Below are 22,105 nucleotides of genomic sequence, written 5' to 3'. Positions count from 1 at the left end.
CCTTGATGCTCTCATTGATTTTTGCTTCCTCACCTGCCCCCTCTATTGTTTCCATTTTCCTGTTGGAACATATCCTCCTTTTCGGTCTGTATTTATCCTGCATCTTCCCAGTTTCTTGCAGAAACTCCATCAGTTGCTGCTCTGCCGTCTTCCTGACTTGTGCCCCCTTCCAGTCGACGCTGTCCAGTTCCTCTCCCATGTCACTGGAATTCCCTTCACTCCACTGGAACAGCCGGCACATCTGACTTTAGTCTCTCCTTGTTGAATCCCAAACGGGACTCAGTTGCACCGTGATCACCATCCCCTGATGGTTCCTTTACTCTGAGCTCTCTAATCACCTCTGGTGCATCACACAACACCCAGTCCAATGCAGCCACTCCCCTCCTGGTCTCATCAACAAGGAGCCCTAAAAAACCATCTCGGAGCCATTCTCCAATTTCTCTCTCTCTCGAGATCCAGTCACAACCTGGTTTTCATGTTAAAACCCTGCCACGACTGCCATAACATTGCCCTTTTGACAAGCATTTTCAATTTGCTTTTGTAACGTGCTGTTGACATCCCGGCTCCTGTTTGGAGATCTGCACTGAACTGCCAACAGTGTCTTTTTATGCCTGATATTTCTTATCTCAACCCACAATGACTCAACATCTTCTGATGCCATGTCACCTCTTTCTAATGATTTAACAGAGCCTCACCACTGATCCATTCTCCCACTCAGCCATTTCCCCCCATAACCTTTGATGCCCTGGTTAATCAAGAACCTGTCAATCTCTGCCTTAAATACTCCCAATGACCTGGCCTCCACCATTGCCCGTGGCAACAAATTCCACAGATTCACCACCCCCATGATTTTATGCACATCTAATAGCCCCCCCCCCCCCCCCCCACAGTCTCCTACACTCAGGGGGAAAAAGACCGAGCTGGCTGAAAGTGTTTTTGGGGAATCACGATGGTACAAACTTGGATCACAATTTTTTCCCTCGATTCATAACCTCCTTTTGGCCTCAGGCTCATTCCCATGTGCCGTTTGAACTCTAAGCTTTGTTCCCTGACCTCCTTTTAAATTCACTGGGTATTGTTCGACTGGATCACAAGATGTAGGAGCAGAAGTCAGCCGATCAAGTCTTCCCCCCACATTCTAGTCATGAGCTGATCCATCCTCCCACTCAGCCCCTCTCCCCAGCTTTCTCCCCATAACCCTTGATGCCCTGACTAATTCAATCCCCATCAATCTCTGCCTTAATCACACCCAACGACCTCATTTCCACATCCGCCTGTGGCAACAAGTTCCACAGACTCATGACCCTCTGACTAAAGAAATTTCTCTGCATCCCCTCTTATCCTGAATTTGTGCCCCTTTGTCCTAGACTCTCCGACCATAGGAAACATCTACTCTGTCCAGGCCTTTCAGCATTTGAAATGCCTCTATGAGGTTCCCCTCATCCCTCTGTACTCCATTGAGTCCAGTCCAAGGGCCAACAGTCATTCCTCATATACTAACCCTTTCATTCCTAGTATCATTCTATTAAATTTTCTCTGAACTCTCTCCAATGCCAGCACGTCTTTTCCCAAAACTGTACACAGTTCTCCTTGCGAGGTCTCAGCAGACCCTACAGATTCATTAAGAAAATAGGGTAATATTAAGAAAAAGTTAATTAAAAATATGTTAGTGCTTTATTTGAAGTGATATTCATTAAATCTGTGTCATTGAAATCCCAATTGAAAATCTGTGTCATGTACAACTGTACAGCAAAGAAATAGGCCCTTTGCCCTACTGTGTCTGTGCTGAACATACCTATCCAACATTCATGGATTAATTCCATCTCCCTCCATGTCCTGCTAATTCAAGTACCTGTCCAGATGCCCTGACAATGTTTCTATTCCTGCCTTTGCCACATCTTCTCCCAGCTCATCTCCGATCTCAACTATGAGGAGCATGTGACGGATCTTGGCCTGAACTTGTTGGGATTTAGTAGAGGGGGGGGGGAGGGTCTCATTGAAACATTTTGAATGTTGGAAGGCACAGACAGAGTCAATGTAGAAAGGTTGTTCCTCACGGTAGCAGAGTCCAGGACAAGAGGGCACAATGTCAGGATTGAAGGGCGTCCGCTGAGAACAGAGAATTTCTTCGGCCAGAGGGCGATGAATCTGTGGAATTTGTTGCCACAGGTGGTTGTGGAGGATGGGTCATTGGGTGCATTTAAGGCAGAGATCAACAAGTTCTTGATTAGCTAGGGAGGAGGGCGGGCGGTGGGGCTGAGTGGGGAAAACGGATCAGCTCATGATCATGGGGCAGCCTGAATGGCTTATTTCTGCTCCTATGCCTTGTGGTTTTATGGCTTTACACTCCCTCTCAAACTCCCTTTGAATGTCCTCCTCTCCTTCAGCCTTTGATCTCCAGTTTGAGAAACCCTGATAATGGGGAAACTGCCTTGTCTAGGCCTTCTCATAACTTTACAAACCTTGGTCTGAAAACTCTCAGCTTCTGGCCCCTCGTTATAGCTCAGTCCCTCCATACCAGCCCACATCCTCGTGCACTTTACTGACCCTTTCCAGCCAATTTAAAAACACCCCTCAAAGGATTTGAGTTTCACTATTTCTGCCGAAGAGAGTCTGTGAAGCATCCTGAGAGCATTTACTGTTGAAAACGCAGTTGCTGGTGCTTGTTCAGAGGAAGGGGTAGCGGGACCATCTCACTGAGTGAAATCCGCTTCCTTCCTCAGCTGTGTGCGTATGGGTAGGGATGGGTTGCAAGCTCGACGTTGGACCTTCGCTTTGTATCAAGCTCCTGGTAGCCTAGTTGGGCAAGCACATGCCTCCAAGGCAAAGGTTTGACTGGGTCCATGCAGCAATAAAAGGCCCAAACCGAGAGGGTGAAATTGCAGGTGAAATCTTGCCAAGTCCTGCAATGCTGACATTGCTAGAGTGGCCACTTGTTGGACACAGTTTTGGAGCTGAACATCACAACCAAATGCTAGCTCTTCATTCATTGGCCGAGCTGAGACAGGGGATATCTCAACAGGAAGAACGCTTCAGGGTCACAGGGCAAGGACACATTCGTTCTGAGACATCTATCTCAGTGATTGGTGAACCTGCTGTAGTGTGATCAAATCTACAGACAGATAGTTAAATTAATAATCTTTGGGGAGAAATAAACTACATTGGTAACACTGGACAACCAAAAGGTTTGCTTCATGAAAAAAATAGGGGATTATGATAGACTTCAAGCTGAAAACAAAGATAATTTCAGATTACGTCGGAAGTTGCAGGAACATGAAATTCACCGTTATTGAATTCACCATGTTTAATCGCATCACAATGCTGACACATCACAACTTAAAAATGTTTTGCCGCTGATTTTCGTTTGTACTCAGTATCTGATGTCCTTCGTGTCAGCTTTCAGCAGTAGTCAGCCGGCACTTACAGATTCCAATTGCCCTGACAACGTTTTCCACGGTCTCAATGTCCTGGGGAAACCTTTCACCGTGTTCGTCACTGACGGCGCAGAGATTAGCAGGGAAGGAGACCAAGTGTGAACGCAGAAAATGAACTTTCAACGACACGTCGCACTTCATGGTTTTGTCTGCTTGAAGTGGATTTAAAATATGACAGGAAATCACAAAAATAGGTCGTATCTAAAAAAAAGGCACGGGCTTAAAAAAATGTTGACGTGATTTTCGTGATGAGCAGCTCAAAATCTATAAAAGTGTTCAAGAAGCAAAATCTTTGTTGTCCAGTGTTATCAGAAGAATTGAAGTAACCAGCTGATAATGTTCATTCAATGGGCACCTTGTCATTGTGTGAGAAGTGCTCTTGTACGCCTCACAGCTCTGACTCTAACTTCTCCTGGGACCCTGACGGCACATCTCCACCCACATGAGCATCTGTCTCTGAGAAGGCCAAAGTCTAAATTTAGCCTTTTCAAATTCCAGCCCCATTATCTTCCTGTCCAAATTCACCAACAAATGGGAGAGTAATATTAATAAATGCTGTGTCTGCCTCAGGGGTCTTCGATGAGACAATATTCTCTGTTTCCCTGTGTCTCACCTGTGCGATCCCTGTCCTGAGGGTGTGTGGTGGCACAGTGCAGAGAGAGCTTTGCTCCATATCCAAACCATGTTGTCTCTGAATTCATGGCTACACATTTCAATTCCCTGTCCCATTCCCTTGCTGACGTGTCTGCCCATCGTCTCATGCACCGCCAGACTGAGACCACCCACCAATTGGAGGAACAACACCTCGTCTTCCCTCCAACCGGATGGCATCAACATCAACTTCTCCGGTTTCTGTTAAACCCCCACATCTTCTTCCCATGTTGCATTTTCACCAGCTCTGTCTCTCTCTCTTCCCTTTCTCCTCCATCTCCTCTCTCAGAGCCAAAATCAATTTTCACCTCTCCTCTTATCATAGCCAATTAGCACATTAATTAAAATTAATTCCACAGCCACATTGCCCTCATGGCTTCTTGCCTCCGCCATTCCATCGAACAGCTTTTGATTGCTGTTTTCGAACCCTCCCCTCCCAGTCTTCCCCCTTTCTGTCCCCAGTCTTTATCCAGACACCTGCCTGTCTTTAGCTCACACCTTGAGGAAGAGTTCAGGCCCGAAATGTCAGTGATAGATCTCTGGCCCCTACAGACTCGGTGAGACCGGCCGGTTCCTTCAGCGTCTCTGTGTTTCACTCCATATTGTTCCTCCAGCGGGAGCGTATGACAGGACATGAATGGGAATCTTCACTTAAGGCTTAGGTGGCACAGTTGGCGGGGCCTTTAGTTTAACAGTGCTCAGAACTGGGGGTTCAAATCTGGCGCCGTCTGTCAGGAGTTTGCCGTTCTCCTTGTGTCTCCCCACCATTCAAAACATACCGGGGTTGTAGGTTAATTGGGATGTAATCAGGTGGCACAGGCTCATGGGCCAAAATGGAAGCAAACTGGTGTTATCACCGTCTGGGTGTGTGCGAGCAGATAAAGTGAAGGGAATTTCACCAAGTGGCACAACTCAGGATTGATCAGCAATAGGGCTGTTTCCTGAGTTTTATTCAGAGTGCTCCAACAGCAGCTCTAGTTTTGAACCTTATCACAACTCTGCCATTGTCACTCAAACAAACAACAGTCCTGCGTTGATAAATCTGCATTCTATTTCCAACCACATCGCCTCGGGTAAATGACTGCATCATCACCAAGAGTCCTCATCTTTCTCTCCTCTTGTGCCTGAGAAATGTAGCGCACAACTCTTGTGCATTGACTGCACTGCCACACATTTACCCTTACACAAGCGTATTTCCCCCTTGCACGTGGATCTGGTCACAATCCTCCTTGCCCTCCCATTACTGTCAGACACACTGGTGTCAGCATCTCCCCAACTCTGTGCTGGTCTATACTTTTCTCCTTTTACAAAGGTGATTACAAGAATACATTAATACATCACAGTATTTGAGTTGCATACTATTTACCCATTCAAGTTATAACACGGTCGTCACCATCCAGAATGCACTCAACCCTCTCTAATGCCCACCGGTTCTGGAAATCCCCCATCGTACCCGTGGACATAGCAGGCTCCTTCTCCAGGGTCACACGGGCACAGACGTAACGCTGGAAGGCGGGCAGGCATAACCCTCGACAGCCTGGACCCATGAATGCCCAAAGTGGCCAGGCCCAGGACCAAACTGACCAAGAGATCCCTCCCCCCCCCACCCATTCACTTCCTCACTCAGCAGGTGACCGAAAATCAGCCAAAATGTGAGGAGCAGCCCCTTCAGTGATCCAAACTGGGACTGCAACCCCTCACACTCCGTACGTACATGGTACACCGACACCTCGCGACTGCAGAAATGACAGGCGGTCAGGGTGTCAGTCAACATCCTACCCGTGGGATTGTTCTTCTCCCCCGGCACCCCCACCCCACCATTTTGTTCAGGCACCTGCCAACATTTTCCTCTCACCTTGATGAAGGCCTTAAAAACCTGTACAGATCAGTGAAGCACGTTCATTAATGACGATTGACCTCTTGCCCCAGAGATCACCTGCTGCGATTCCAATGCTCAGGGCTGACTAATTCAACCACTGCCTTACAGGCATCTCCTGGAGATAACAGGGACTCTTATCTCCAAGGTTGTGTTTGTTACAAGACAGGCTGAGCTATAGGTTGACAAGGAAGGGTGGGGGAGGAAATAGGAAAGGAAGGGCAAAGTCATCAAAATTTTGTTTCCTTAGCAACACCCTGACCTTGCTGATGTTGTTGAAGAGAAAAAGCACAACGTGGAGGGGGTATGCGTTGGCAGGAAACCAGTTGCGGTCTCCGCTTGCTGCACAATATTTGTGGCAACTATAACCGTTCTTTCAATACTGAGAGGAAGGCCTTCAGCTTCAATATCTAACCCTGCAGTTGTTACCATTATCAACACCAACCTTGAGGAAGCTCACATGAAGCGAGGCTGCTGCAAATGCCATAAACACTCACGCCCACATCCTCCCCTCCTTCACCACTGTACCATCCTTCCCAGGGAAGCAACACTTCTCTGGTGAATCTGAAGGGGTCATCGGCTGCATCCAGTGCTCCCCACTGTGGTCTTCTCTAGGTCGGAGAAACCGAGCACAGACCGGGAGATCTCCTCGCTCTGGCCGCCGCAATTGACTGGCTTCTCTCAGTGGCCATTCATATCATATCTGCACCCCTCTCTCACACTGACGTGTCTGCCCACGGCCTTGTGCACGATCAGACCAAGACCACCCATAAAATGGAAGAACAGCGCCTGATTTTCCGTCTGGGCCCTCTCCAACCGGATGGAATTGACGCCGACGCCTCCGGTCTCTGACAGCCCACTCCCCGTTCTCACCCTCCCTTCCCTATCCCTCCATCTCCAGCTCTCCACCCTCTTCCCTCTCCATTCACAGAGCCGTCCCCCTCCCCTGTTTGCCGCTGTGCCCTCCCACCCTGATCCACTGACGACCCTCTGCCTGTGGGTCCATTCTCCTCCGTCCACCCCCTACCCCCCCAACCATTTTGTTCAGCCGACATTTTGCTCACCCTGTGATGAAGGGTTTAAGCCCGAAACGTTGGTTTGTTTGCTGCATAAAAGGGCAGCCTATTATCATAGTGGCCAGAGATTGGGACTAGGGTTCGAATCCACGCTGTCTGTAAGGACTTGGTACGTTTTTCCCGGGGGGCTCCAGATCCCTCCCACCATTCGAAATGTACTGGGGTTGTAGGTTAATGGGGTGTAAATTGGGCGACATGGACTCGTGAGCCAAAATGCCCTGTTACCATGCTGTATGTCTAAATAAGGTAGGCGGTTTGACCGGCTGAGTTTCTGCAGCATTGTGTAGATCTTGTTGTCTGCAGACTATCATGTTTTCGTTAACATCATTCCTCCTGGATCAGTTCAAGAGCCATTCTCTGGGGTTTTGCCCCATATTCCTGTGCAGACTAACAGAAACGTTCCTGTCCCTGTGAGTCAGGACCTTTCCGTGTGTCTGTGCCATAAGGCTGCTGTCTCCACACCCCGCCCCCCTACCACCATTGACATCATCTATCAGGATCGTTGTCTGAAGTGGGCATGCAAAATCATTGAGGATCCCCTCCCCCACCCGCCCCCCAACCCCCCCCCCCCCCCCCCCACACATGGCATCCCGTCAGGGAAGAGATGCAGGAGGATCAGAGCCAGCATCACCAGGCTGAGGAACAGCTTCTTCCCACGGCAGGGGCAGGGAGAATGCAGAACGACCAAAGGAACTGCTCGCACTGACCCTCCAAGACCCTCGTATTCACAAAACAATATTTATTTGTATAGATGGAAAACTTGTCTTGTATTGTGTCTGTACGTGTGTTTTGGTCTGGGTGTGCATCTGCAGGGTTTACACCAAGGACCAGAGAACGCTGTTCCGTCGGGTTGTACGTGTACAATCAGATGACTGTAAACCAGACGAGTTGCATTCCTGAAATACACTGATGATGGTGACACGGAGGAGAAAGGTTCAAACCCTAGACATGCCATTTTGAACTTTTAATTTGGCTATTAGCCATCTCAGGACTCTTCTCAGTTTATGGGCCCACTTGCCTGTGAAGCAGTCAAGTTTAGTTGGTTTCTTCCACAATTCTACCAGTGGCATGAAAAAATGATTCCAATCCATGGCCCCTGTAATGGTGCTGTGGACACCGCCCCCCCCATGGAGAAAGTCTGGTCTAGACAGCCCCACAGGCTGGACAGAAACATGGGAAGTAGAAGCTAATCGAGGATGCAAGGCACTTGAGAAGGTAAACGAGACAAATATAGGGGTGTGGAGGAAGAGAGCAGAGTCGTTTATTGTTGGATGTCCTGAGATATTGTGAAACTCTGCTTTGGGTCCTATCCAGGCCTGACAGCCTCCATGTCATACCTCAATCAAACCAAAGGTGTGAGGAGAGTGAGACAATAATAATGATATTCTTCTTTTTTTTCTTTGGCTTGGCTTCGCGGACGAAGATTTATGGAGGGGGTAAAAGTCCACGTCAACTGCAGGCTCGATTGTGGCTGACAAGTCCGATGCGGGACAGGCAGACACGGTTGCAGCGGTTGCAGGGGAAAATTGGTTGGTTGGGGTTGGGTGTTGGGTTTTTCCTCCTTTGTCTTTTGTCAGTGAGGTGGGCTCTGCTGTCTTCTTCAAAGGAGGTTGCTGCCTGCCGAACTGTGAGGCGTCAAGATGCACGGTTTGAGGCGATATCAGCCCACTGGCGGTGGTCAATGTGGCAGGCACCAAGAGATTTCTTTAGGCAGTCCTTGTACCTCTTCTTTGGTGCACCTCTGTCACGGTGGCCAGTGGAGAGCTCGCCATATAACACAATCTTGGGAAGGCGATGGTCCTCCATTCTGGAGACGTGACCCACCCAGCGCAGCTGGATCTTCAGCAGCGTGGACTCGATGCTGTCGGCCTCTACCATCTCGAGTACTTCAATGTTAGGGATGAAGTCGCTCCAATGAATTTTGAGGATGGAGCGGAGACAACGCTGGTGGAAGCGTTCTAGGAGCCGTAGGTGATGCCGGTAGAGGACCCATGATTCGGAGCTGAACAGGAGTGTGGGTATGACAACGGTTCTGTATACGCTAATCTTTGTGAGGTTTTTCATTTGGTTGTTTTTCCAGACTCTTTTGTGTAGTCTTCCAAAGGCGCTATTTGCCTTGGAGAGTCTGTTGTCTATCTCGTTGTCGAACCTTGCATCTGATGAAATGGTGCAGCCGAGATAGGTAAACTGGTTGACCATTTTGAGTTTTGTGTGCCCGATGGAGATGTGGGGGAGCTGGTAGTCATGGTGGGGAGCTGGCTGATGGAGGACCTCCGTTTTCTTCAGGCTGACTTCCAGGCCAAACATTTTGGCAGTTTCCGCAAAACAGGATTTCAAGCGCTGAAGAGTTGGCTCTGAATGGGCAACTAAAGCAGCATCGTCTGCAAAGAGTAGTTCACGGACAAGTTTCTCTTGTGTCTTGGTGTGAGCTTGCAGGCGCCTCAGATTGAAGAGACTGCCATCCGTGCGGTACCGGATGTAAACAGCGTCTTCATTGCTGAGGTCTTTCATGGCTTGGTTCAGCATCATGCTGAAGAAGATTGAAAAGAGGGTTGGTGCGAGAACAGCCTTGCTTCACGCCATTGTTAATGGAGAAGGGTTCAGAGAGCTCATTGCTGTATCTGACCCGACCTTGTTGGTTTTCGTGCAGTTGGATAATCATGTTGAGGAACTTTGGGGGGCATCCGATGCGCTCTAGTATTTGCCAAAGCCCTTTCCTGCTCACGGTGTCGAAGGCTTTGGTGAGGTCAACAAAGGTGATGTAGAGTCCTTTGTTTTGTTCTCTGCACTTTTCTTGGAGCTGTCTGAGGGCAAAGACCATGTCAGTAGTTCCTCTCTTTGCGCGAAAGCCTTCCACAAAAGCGGTTCATTCAAGATCTGATAACAGACCCCACGGGACGGTGACCAGGGCGGGGGGTCAGCAAGGGATTCTGGGGTTGAAGTACACAAAGGCGGTGGACAACTGTAGTTGAGGGAATCTCACCAGGCTGCTGGCGACTGTAGTCATGGGACTCCCACCAGGCTGTGGGCTGCAGGCGACTGTAGTCGAGGGAATCTCACCAGGCTGCCGATCACGGAAGTCAAAGGAATCTCAAAAGCCTGCTGGCAACTGTAGTCGAGGAACTCCCACCAGGCTGTGGGCTCCAGACTGGCTGAAGGGGAACCAGGTATTGAAAATGGGATGTGAGGGGGCGCTGGAGGCTTCCTGACCGTGTCAGAGGTTCGGATCTGGAGCTCAGGTGGCCGATGGTTCAGACTGGACTCTGGTGTAGATGCTGCAGGGGCGCTGGAGCCAAATCCACTGACACTCAGTGGCTCTTCTGCTTCTCGTTCTCCGACTGTAAGGGGCACCAGGCAATTTCTGCAGACGGCAGACTAAAGGTAGTTTTATATTACAGGCCAATCAAATAATCTTAAATCTTGAAGCAGTCCTTCAATGTGGAGGTGCGTGCTTTCCAATTCATCCACCTTATGGCCCAACAGGAGGGCGGAGAAAAGAATGTGGCAGCGGCAGGTAAACGCAGAATCAAGGGGTGCGGGCGGGGGGGGTGGTGGGGTTGGCTTGGTGAAGGCATTAGTTCAGTTCACAACTCTGTAGATTCTTATTCAAAACCAAATTGTGATGCATCCGAACAGGATATTTTCAGATTTCAGATTTATTCCCAGAGTCCGTACATGACATCACATACATCCCTGAGATTCTTCACCCTGTGGGCCAGGTAGAATTACCAAAATAAAAACTGTGCTCAATGTACATGTAAACAAATAAAGAAATGTCAACAAACTGTGCAAAATAGAGAGAGAAAAATGCATAAAGTGCACAAGTCAGAGTTCGTAAACGAGCCCCTGATTGAGTTGTCGTTGAGGAGTCGGACGTTGGAGGGGGAGCAGCTGTTCCTGAACCTGGTGGTGAATATATTTTCTGTTTTACTACATGACAATAAAATAACCTTGAATCAAGACATGGTTGTAAACTAAAGTAAAACACGAATGTCCGCAGATCCCATGATTGAAGTAAAAAGACGATGCTGCAGCAACTCATCAGGTCAAACAGTGATAAAGGCACACAACCAATGTTTAGGGCTTGAGCGCTTCATCAAGGGGTGAACAAAATGTTGGCAGGTGCCCGAACGAAATGCTGGGGGGATGGGCAGGGGGAGGAGCATGGAACCACAGGCATCAGTGGATACAGGAGGGAGGGCACAGCAACAAAGAGGAGGAGGGGGACAGCTCTGTGAATGAAGAGGGAAGGGAGTGGAGAGCTGGAGGGATGAGGAAGGAAGGGGGAATGGGGAGAGGGCTAGCAGAAACTGGAGATGTCGATGATAATGCTGTCCAGTTGGAGGGGGCCTGGATGGAAATATGAGGTGCTCCTCCAACTTATGGATGGCCCTGGTTCAATAGTACACGAGGCCTTGGACAGACATGTCAGCGCGGGAATGGGGTGCAAAATTGAAATGGTCAGCCACTGTGAGAAGCCAATCATTGATGCAGACAGAGCAAAGGTCCTTAGTGAAGCTGGATTGCCCACTACCCAGGCAAAATAGAACGTGATGTTCCTTTAGCTTCTGATTGGCCTCACTCTGGGTGTGGGAGGAGGGTGGAGACAGCAGGCTGAGAGAGAGAAGCCTCTCATTCTCTGCCTGGGAATTGCACAACCCAAATTCACAAAGATTGTTCTCTATTTCAGGCCACCTATAACCCGTTTCCCATTTTCTTTTCTCTTCCTCATCTGGTCCCATCTGCCAATCATCCCTCCCTGTTCCCTCCCACCCAATATCCCTTCCCCACCTGGTTCCATCTGCCCATCACCCCTTCCTGTTCCCACCCACCCAATATCCCTTCCCCATCTGCCCATCATCCATCCATGTTCCCACCCACCCAATATCCCTTCCCCATCTGGCCCCATCATCCATCCATGTTCCCACCCTCCCCATATCCCTCCCCCTCCTGGTTCCACTCCTTCTTTCTCATCCATCATCTGCCCCTTTGTTGTCTCCACAATCACTGCAAAATCATTGAGGTCCCTTCTACCCCACACACAGCATCTTCCAGGAGGATCAGATCCAGCACCACCGGGCTGAGGAACAGCTTCTTCCCACGGGCAAGGAGAATGCTGAATGACCCCAGGAACTGCTCACCCTCACCCTCCAAGACCCTCTTATTCACAGAACGATATTTATTAATTTGTAGAGATGAAATATTTTTCCTGAATATGTATTGTGTGTCTGTACATGTGTTATATCTGGGTGTGTGTATCTACGTGTTTTGCACCGAGGACCAGAGAACGCTGTTTTGTCGTACGTGCAACCAGATGACAATAAACTTGATTTGACCTTCCAGCCTCTGTCACAATCTCCCCCTTCCCTCTCCCACCTGATTCTGTCCATGAACCGCACCCCTCCCCCCCTCACCCAGATCCACCCATCCCTAACCAACTATTCCCCCACCCCCATCATGTGCCTTTTCATCCTGATCATTTCCCTCAATTATTTCAGTCCAGGTGAAGGTCGACCCCCAGCCACTGCTGCCTGAGTTTCCCCAGCACCTCATCTTGTCCTTCAGATTTCAGCCCCACCATTCCTTCTGTCTCTCTGCGTGTGTGTACATTCCTACATTTGTTGTCCCAGCAGGAATTCCTACCTCCACATTTCAAATGGAAACCTGTCATCCAACAAGGACACCCTGACCCACTTACAAAGGATATCTCTGTTCTAAATTTACATATCCACATCTGGAATTGCTACAGGTCAGGTCTGGCATCAATGGATCAAGACTAAGTGCATGGGGACTCCACGGCAAAATGGATGGGTGATTACTACGTCCTGCGCTGATCAAGGATGTCCCTGTTTTATTAGTCCCCGACTCAGCCACCACAAATATTTGGCTTGTTCATCTATTTCCAATTCAGCCTCTGGCCATAAGCCAATTCAGCTGTAATGAAGAGGAAGTCTCTTACAAGTGCATATCATTGCACTATTTATCGGAAGGAAGGGTGAAAAGAAGGAAGTGAAAGAGGAAGGCGATAAGTCATTCCAAATATGACCACGCTGATAGAGAGGCAAGGACAAAAACACATCGGGCCAGCTGTTTAAATATTAGCTTCTCGTTCCATAGATTTCTACCACACAAAGAGGACCCCTAGCCCAACTCAGCCCTTGCTCTCCACCCTCATCCCATGTGTTCAGCTCAGCCCAGGTCCCTCCAAGCATTTCCAGCCCACACACCTTCTAAACATCTTCGAAATTTCCCGATCCTGTCTTCAAAATTGACCCCTCCGCAGGTCTTCCTTAAACCATCTTCAAACTGATGCTCTCTGAGTTTCCGAGACCCTGACCACGGGCCACAGAATTTATCTCTCGTGACCCTGCTTTTCAAATTTTAGAAACCTCTTCTCCTTTCAGCTGACTTTGCTCGGGGTAAACAGACTCAATCTATTGAGCTTTTCCTTCCAGCCCGAGCCTTCTGATTCAAGCAACGTCCTTCCGAAACTTTTGCTGCATTTTACCCAATTTGATTATGTCCTTTCGAAAGCAGTGACCAGAAATACTCCAAGCCCAGCCTAAACAATGTTTTGTACAATGGTAACATGATATCACGTTCAACACCTCCACCAGTGAAGTATCAAACACTTTCACAATCACCCTTGTCTATTTAAACTTCAGGCCAGCCAGGCCATCTGGTGGAACGCCTCCTCGCCAGGTCTCTCGAACAAGTAACAGGACCTGGCCTGGCTGGCAGTGAGAGGAGTCCTCCCGGTCAGATCCTTCCAGAACATCACCCTCCACCCCGTTGTCCCCGAGGTGACTGGGGTGGAGTGAAGACAGTTGCCCATCTCTTTGCTGAATGCAGATTCACTGAGAGTGGGTGGGGAAGGATTTAGGGGTCCTGGTCATGGTTCATCCCCAGTGGCAATACGACAGAGGACTCCCTGATCCACTGGCTGTTCCTGGGGACGCCCACGTCCAGAACTGCTGGAAGATCATTAACTCGGTGAAGGACGTCCTTCGGTCAGCCCAGAACCTGTTGGTCTTCCAGTGAGGGAACGCTGCCACCTGGCACATTCCAGACTGCAGGGTTAGGTGCTGGGGGACGCACTGAGGCCTGGTGCAGCCAACCCAAGGGCCCTGTGGGGAAGGACCACAGTCTATAGTCCTCCCGTTACAGGGTACTGAGGGGCTGAGACCAAGGGGAAGCCTCTCAAACAACAGAGGGGGAGAGAAGAGAAGAGACAAGATGCCACAGGGGTGGTAGTGGGATATTGTGAGAACAGATGTAACAGTGTCCAGTGATGGGAACGTACAGATATGACTGACACTACAGGCGGGAAAAGATTTTGAACAGTTTTTCTTTATTGTGAATAAAGTCTATGTTTGGAAATAAAGTTCAGGAAACTCTGTAAACGGGAGCTGTATAAAACTCTGGTTGGTGCTACATTCTGCTCGCCCCATGACAGGAAGGATCTGGAAAGGGTTTCAGAAGAGATTTACCAGGATACTGCCTTGGATTACAGTGTATGTGCAATGGTAAGTGTTTGGACCAACTTGAGTTGTTTCCTCTGGAACATCAGAAGCTGAGGAGTGACCTGATGGAATTAATAGGGTGGACAATGAAAATGTCACATATTGCAGGACTTACGGTGGGTGAAAGGTGAAGGAGGTTCAAGGGAGATGTGCTGGGCATTGTTTTTCAACATCAGGTGGTGAGTGCCTGGAACAGGTTTCCAGATGTGCTGAAGCAGATATGATAGCAGCATTTTAAATTTAGATGTACAGCACAGCAACAGGCCATTTCGGCACACAAGCCCGTGCCGCCCACTTTGCACCCCGTTAACCTACAACCCCGGTACGTTTTCAACAGTGGGAGGAAACCGGAGCCCCCCGGGGAAAACCAACTGGGATGAATGTGCAAACTCCTCATAGGCAGCGCGGGATTCTAACCCCAGTCGCTGATGCTGTAAAGGCGTTGAGCCAACCACTATGGCAACCATGCTGCCCGTTTAACAGCCTCCTAGATAGACACATGAATAAAGGGATGCAGGTCATGGGCCAGAAGCAGATGTAGTTTAATTTGGAACAAGAAGTGAAACACGAAAGTCCGTAGACTCTGAGATTGTTGTAAACACGCAGTAAATACTGGAAGAACTCGCAGTGTCCACAGGAGGTAAAGATATATGACCAACGTTCTGGGCATGAGCCCTTCCTTGAGGGATACACAAAAAGCAGACAGGCGTCTAAATAAAGACTGGGGAGAGAAGGGGGGTAGAATGGAAGGGGGAGGGGTCCAGACCAACAGACAAAAGAGGGGAGGTGAGAATTGATTTTGGATGTGAAAGGAGACAGAAGGAAAAGGGGAGAGTGAGAAAGAGAGAGAGAGAGGGAGGGAGACAGAGAGAAAGAGAGAGATAGAGAGAATAGGGGAGAGAGAGACATAGAGAGAGACAGACAGACAGACAGACAGAGAACTAGAGAAAGGAGCAGGAGGACAAAGATGGAGGAGTTCTAATGGAAACTGGAGAAGTCGATGTTAATGCCATCTGGTTGGAGAGAGCCTAGTTAGAAGATGAGATGTTCCTCAATTATCAGGTGGTCCGTTTGGCAGTGCATGAGGCCATGGAAAGACATGTCGGCGAGGGAATGAGACAGAGAATTGAAATGGGCAGCCACTGGGAGATCCACACTGCTTCAGTGGACAGAGCCAAGGTGCTCAATGAAGCAATCTCCCAGTCTGTGACCGGTCTCTCCCAGGGCAGAGGACACCCTTTGATAGGGGTGCAGAATAGGATGTTGCCTGGATTGGAGGATATAAGCTATGAGGAGAGGTTAGGCTAACCTGGGTTGTTGTCTTCTGGAGGTCAAAGGCTGAAGGTTCACCTGATAGAGGTTTATGAAAAGTGAGGGACACAGAAGGGAGTGCCCCCCCCCCCCTCCAGAATACAAGGAAGAGCAGCTGCAAGGTGAGAGAGGGGGAGTAAAGAGAGATTTGAGTCAAGGTTGGTTCGTTCAGGGAACACCTAGCCAGGTATGAAAGCAATAGCATTTAGACCAGGGTCCCTGAACTTTTTAGACCTTCGACCTGGAATCCTTGATCCTGTCCAACACAGACCCCCAGGCATGTACAATAAATAAATAAATAAATAGATGACAGACAGATAATGAAGTGGACGTCCAGTTTCATATGCATTAATGAGGGAAAACTGGATACCATCTACATAGTATCCGGGCCTCCCAGCAATAAACCCCACTTTGTTACAACAGCCCAATCACAAAATAACAAATCTGTAAATTAACCAAGTAAGTGATTACAATAACAGTAAAGAAAACCTTGGCTTCTGGCTGGGAAGATGCCAAACGGAGCTGGGTCCAAGACTTCAGCATCAGGAGTGGGAAACTCGAGCAGGGACCTTGGGGCAGGACCCAGGTCCTCAGGCTCTGCAATTTGTTTGACCCCAAATGTTCAATCGACCCCCCCCCCCCACCTCTCCCCGGCATCTATCAACCCAATTTTTTTTACCCCTTGGATAGTTCCATCGATCTCCAAGGTCGATATCGACCACTTTGGAGACAACCCCCCCCCCCCCCCCCCCAATTTAGACTGAGAGGCAGGGAGGGAGTAAAACAAAGGTGGAGAAACTCAGGTCAAACAGCGCACTTGAGGTAGCAAAGATGAAAATACATAAATAATGTTTTGGGCCTGAGCCCTTCATCAGGAGAATGTGACCAATATGGGATCAGTTCAGGTGGGCATTGTGTTCAGAGCAGGCACCGGGAGTGGGGGTGAGCTATTTCTGTGCTTCAAGTTCTGACTCTTCTAAGTGGACATTTTACATGCACCCACCGAGCAGACAAGGTTTTATTTGGCACCTCATTGGTCTGTGACCTGCATGAGACTGAATCGCACCCACGCACCCACCACCACTTCTTGGTGATCGCGGGAAACGTGTGAAAGTCAAATCTTCCGTCTGCCTCAACAATTTGCAGCAACCAGATTGACTGCCAGATTATGTAAATGGAGGGGCTGAATGGTCTCTCTCATCACCTGTGGCGATGTCGGGTCAGATGGGCAAGGGGTTGTACAGGAGCATCATGGACATCCCCAGTGGCAATACGACAGAGGACTCCCTGATCGTATTGTTAACTGGGGCTTGTCAACACTTCACAGGCCTTGGAGACGTCAAGAGAGAGAGATAGAGAATGATAGAGAGAAAAAGTGAGGAGAGAGAGAGAGATAAAGATAAAGAGAGAGAGAGAGAGATAAAGAAAGTGAGAGATAGAGATATAAAGAGAAAGAGAGAAGGGTAGAGAGAGAGAGAAATAAAAAGAGAAAAACAGACAGAGAGAGACCATTCAGCCCCTCTATTTACATTGTCTGGCAGACAATCTGGTCGCTGCAAATTGTTGAAGCAGACGGAAGATTTGACTTTCACGCGTTTCCCGCGATCACCAAGGAGGAGGTAGTGGGGGGGGGGGGGGGGCGGTGCGATTCCGTCTCAGGCCGCTCAGTAGTTGTGGGTGAAGAGCCGACTGCCCCTCCTGCGTGTGGCTGGGTGGGAAGCTGGTCCCCACCCCCTCCTGGCCATGCTACCAGGACTGTGGTGGGCAGGAGAGGACTGCCGGCGCCCTGGAACCCAACCCCGGCACCGTCCTCAACTGCCGAGCTCTGCGACAAGAAACATACAGCAAAACATCCTCAACACGTTGACCAGCCAAGTCCAGAAACAGCAGTAACCCGGGCGGTTAGGGTGGGAGTGGAGTGAAGTGGAGTTCTCCTACCCCAACTTGTTGGAATCCAGGCCAGAGTTGTTCCCCAGACCCGCAGATGGGACCCGAGGGGAAGTTGAGTCGCGGTCAGGGACCTGGTGGCGATGAGACCAACTCTTCCCCGCTCCGCTCCCTCCCCGAGAAATCCTTCACAAGGCGGCTTCCTGCAGCGGGACGGCGTCTTAAAGCGGCAACGACACCCACCCAGACAGATAGCGATCGCTAGGGGGGTGGGGGTTACAGTGAGAGGATGGGGGTGTTTTAGTGAGCGGGGTGGGGTTACAGTAAGAGGGTGGAGGGTTACAGTGAAGGGGGTGGAGGTTACAGTGAGGGGGTGGGGGTTATAGTGAGGGGGGTGTGGGGGTTACAGTGAGGGGGTGTGGGTTATAGTGAGGGGGTGTGGGTTATAGTGAGGGGGGTGGGGTTACAGTGAGGGGGGTGGGGTTACAGTGAGAGGGAGGAGGGTTACAGTGAAAGGGAGGAGGGTTACAGTGAAGGGGGTGGGGGTTTATATTGAGGGGCTGGGGGTTACAGTGAGGGTGTGTGGGGGACACAGTGAGGGGGGTGTGGGGGTTACAGTGAGGGAGGTGTGGGTGTTACCATGAGGGGGTGTGGGTCACCGTGAGGGGTTGTGTGGGTGTAACAGTGAGGGGTGTGTGGGGGGTTACAGTGAGGGGGGTGTCAGTGTTTTTCAAAGCTTGTAGAGGGATCTGGACCAGCTGCAAAAATAGGTTGAAAAGTGGCTGATGGAATTTAATGCAGACAAGGTTGAGGGGTTGCATTTTGGAAGGACAAACCAAGAAAGGACGTCCACGGGAACGATTGGGCACTGAGGAGTGCGGTAGAACAGAGGGATCTGGGAATACAGATACATAATTCCCTGAAAGTGGCATCACAGATGGACAGGGTTGTAGGGAGAGCTTTTGGCATCTTGGCCTTCTTAAATCAAAGTATTGAGTACAGGAGTTGGGATGTTATGGTGAAGTTGTATAAGACACTGGTGAGGTCAAATTTGGAGAATCGAGTCCAGTTCTGGTCACTGAACGACAGGAAAGATATCAATAAGATAGAAAAAAGGCAGAGAAGATTTACCAGGATGTTGCCCGGACTTCAGGAACTGAGTTACCGGGAAAGGTTAAACAGGTACAGACTTTATTCCCTGGAGTGTAGATGAATGAGGGGAGATTTGATGGAGAGATTTAAAATTATAAGGGGGACAAAGTAAATGTAGGTCGGCTTTTCCCACTGAGTGTGGGTGAGATACAAACCAGAGGATGTGGGTTAAGGGTGAAAGGGGAAATGTTTAGGTGGGACTTCTTCACACAGAGAGCGGTGGGGGGGGGGGTGTGATGAGCTGAATTGGGGAATGTGGGCTCAGTGTTAACATTTTAGAAGAATTTGGAGAGGTCCATGGATGGGAGAGGTATGGAGGGATATGGACTGGGTGCAGGTCAGTGGGACGAGGCAGAAAAATAGTTCAGCACAGAATAGAAGGGCTGAAGGACCTGTTTCTGCGCTATTATTTCTATGCGTCTATTAATGGCAAATGTGCTATGGAGTAAAATATTACATTAACTCAATGTCTAGTGACAGAATCTCTGTATGAACACATCAGCAAGGATGTGAGACTTTGCACTGTTTTGCTTTGTATGTGTTTATTGTGAATAAAGTTTATTTTCAACATCTTTTAAAAAAAATCTGACAAACTCTCTGATTGTTGAGCTCTCTCTTTTTTGTCCATCGAACACTCACAGAGGGAACACAACATTGAACTGGTCACGACCCCGACAAACCAACGACTACACCAGTGACAAAACATCCCAATTTGTTCTGCCCACATGCCCAGTCACTCTCCCCAGATTCTAATACTTTCTTGTACATGAGAGACAATTTTAAATGGCCAATTAATTTGCTAACCCACACGGTCTCAATGAGAACGTGCGAACCCTACTCAGTCAGCTCTGAAGGATAAGAGATGGGCTCTCTCTCTCAGTTGTGCCAATGGAACAGGTGCAGCATGCACTGGACAAAAACTAGGAGCAGGCTGTTGTGTGGACTGGAAGGCTTGCTGTGTCTTTAAAAATTCGGACATACAGCATGGTAACAGGCCCTTCCGGCCCACGAGCCCATGCCACCCAAATATACCCAACTGACCTCCAACCCCGATATGTTTCACAGGATGGGAGGAAACCGGAGTCCTCAGGGAAAACCCACATAGACACAGGGAGAATGTTCAAACTCCTTAAAGACAGCACAGAATTCGAACTCGGTTCGCTGGCGCTATAATGGCGCCGAGCTCATCGCTAGGCCAACTGCGCCGCCTTAATGCAGTAAAGGAGGCTGAGGGGGGAATCTTACAGATGTTTCTAAAACCATGAGGGGTGCGGATAAAATGAATGTCATTTTTCCCAGTGGAGGAGCTTCTTGGCTTGAGGTGAGAGGGTGAGATGAGCAGGATTTTCACCCACAGCCGCCTGTGGCAATGAATTCCGCAGATTCACCACCCTCTGGCTGAAGAAACTTCTCCTCGTCTCTGCTCCAAAGGGACGCCCTGCTGTCCTGATGCTGAGCTCTTCAGCCACTGGAAAAGTCTTCTCCACGTCCACTTTGTTCAGCCCTTTCAGCAAGAAGGCAACCAACATCATAACAGACCATCATTCCTCCACCACCCACCCAACCCCCATCTGGTCACTACCTCTTCTCGCTGCTGCCTTCAGGTTTGGAATTATTTCTTCCCACGGCCATTGGTCACCTGAATCTCCCCTGGCTAAACCCATCAGGTTCTGCTCCAACCAGGTAAGAGGACTGTCCAAAGTCTGCACTTTGGACGGCCAGCGCCTGTTTCCCAGGGTGGAAACAGCAAACACAGAGGACGTCTGTGCAAAGTGAAGGGAAGGAAGGTTAGGGGAGATATCGGGAGGGGGGGGGGGGAAGTTTGTTACACAGAGTTGAGGGGGTCTGCAATGCCTTGTCAGGGGTGTGGTGGAGGCTGGAACATTGGGGACTCTTAGACAGGCAGATGGGTGGAAGAAAAATAGAGGGTCATGGGGAGGGTTTAGTATTATTTTGGTTGGAATATATGGATCAGCTCCATATTGAGGGCCAAAGGGCCTATGCTGGAGTGTTCGATGTTCTACTGGAAACACCTTTTTTTGCACAAAGACTATGTTTCTTTCAACTTAATTCAGTTCGTTTACTCATAGGTTTTATTTACAAACACCTGATGACTGCAGCAAGGATTTGTGCACATGTGCATTCTACTATGTGTATTTCAAGAAGGTGGGGGAGGGTCCTCATTGAAACATTTTGAATGTTGAAAGGCGTGGACAGAGTCGATGTAGAAAGGTTATTCCCCACGGTGGGAGAGTCCAGGACAAGAGGGGACAACTTCAGGATTGAAGGGCATCAGCTTGGAACAGAGGAATTTCTACAGCCGGAGGGCAGCGAATCTGTGGAATTTGTTGCCATGGGCAGATGTTGAGGCCGGGTCATTTAAGGCAGAGATTGACGGGTTCTTGATTAGCCAGGGCTTCAAAGGTTATGAGTGTGGCTGAGGGGGAGAATGGATGGGCTGCATGGCCTATTTACGCTCCTTTGGCTTAGGATCTGACAATGATCTGCTGCTCCGGGAAGGATTTGTCAAGTGTATGGCCAATGCTGCCATCTGCGGGCCAATACAGAGGTGCAGGGCCTTGTGCTCGAGAATCTGAGCAGAGCCCGCAGATGCTGAGATGGGAGTACAAAGTACAGACGTGCTGGGACAACTCAGCAGCTCATCCGGATTCGGGGCGTGACTGCGGAAAATGGCCCCGAAGGCAAGCACTAAAAATGCGCCCCTATCCAAACATCAGACACCCATCTTTTAGATAACTTCACCATAATATCAGCTCAAAAATCCAAATCAAGCTCGTTCATTAACAAATTATGGCTCTACACGAATATTATAACTGCCTGTTTCAAGGATGCAAATTGGTCTGTGATGTGATCAAAGTCAGTTTCTTCTCTCTCTGCACTCGGCAGAGCAAGATCACAGAGTCTGCCTTGACCCACGGAGGCTCTCAGATATGAAAGTGTTCGTTTGAACGTCTCTCAGCTGGCGGTGGAAACTCCGTTGGGCAGCATTATCTGAATAGCGTGGCAAAGATCGGGGAAGACATTCTCATCTCCACACTGAACTATAAATGCAAGTTCTTCCGCACTTGATAGTTTCACCGTGGCTCACCTTGACAATAACATTCTGCCATTTCTTCATAAATCTGATGTCCATCAATATCGGGGCTGGACAATCCGCTCACGTTTTCGCTCTTC

General features: G+C 49.2%; 1 protein-coding gene across 2 annotated transcripts in view; it reads right to left on the bottom strand.

The window, feature by feature from the left end:
* LOC138740936 (RAS guanyl-releasing protein 2-like) overlaps positions 1 to 17,959 on the bottom strand; it is a 59,783-nt gene extending 41,824 nt beyond the window's left edge. Inside the window, exon 1 of one of the 2 annotated variants that reach the window (XM_069894301.1) lies at positions 17,810 to 17,959. The gene's annotated coding sequence lies outside the window, so the exon portion shown is untranslated. Of the gene's footprint in view, positions 1 to 5,940; positions 6,119 to 17,809 lie in introns of those variants that run through there. The other variant, XM_069894302.1, reaches the window with a different exon arrangement.
* Positions 17,960 to 22,105: the final 4,146 nt, after the last annotated feature.

This window comes from Narcine bancroftii, chromosome 8 (genome assembly GCF_036971445.1).
Source record: "Narcine bancroftii isolate sNarBan1 chromosome 8, sNarBan1.hap1, whole genome shotgun sequence".
In the NCBI taxonomy this organism is placed as follows: Eukaryota; Metazoa; Chordata; class Chondrichthyes; order Torpediniformes; family Narcinidae; genus Narcine; species Narcine bancroftii.
This window is presented reverse-complemented; position numbering and strand designations above follow the sequence as displayed.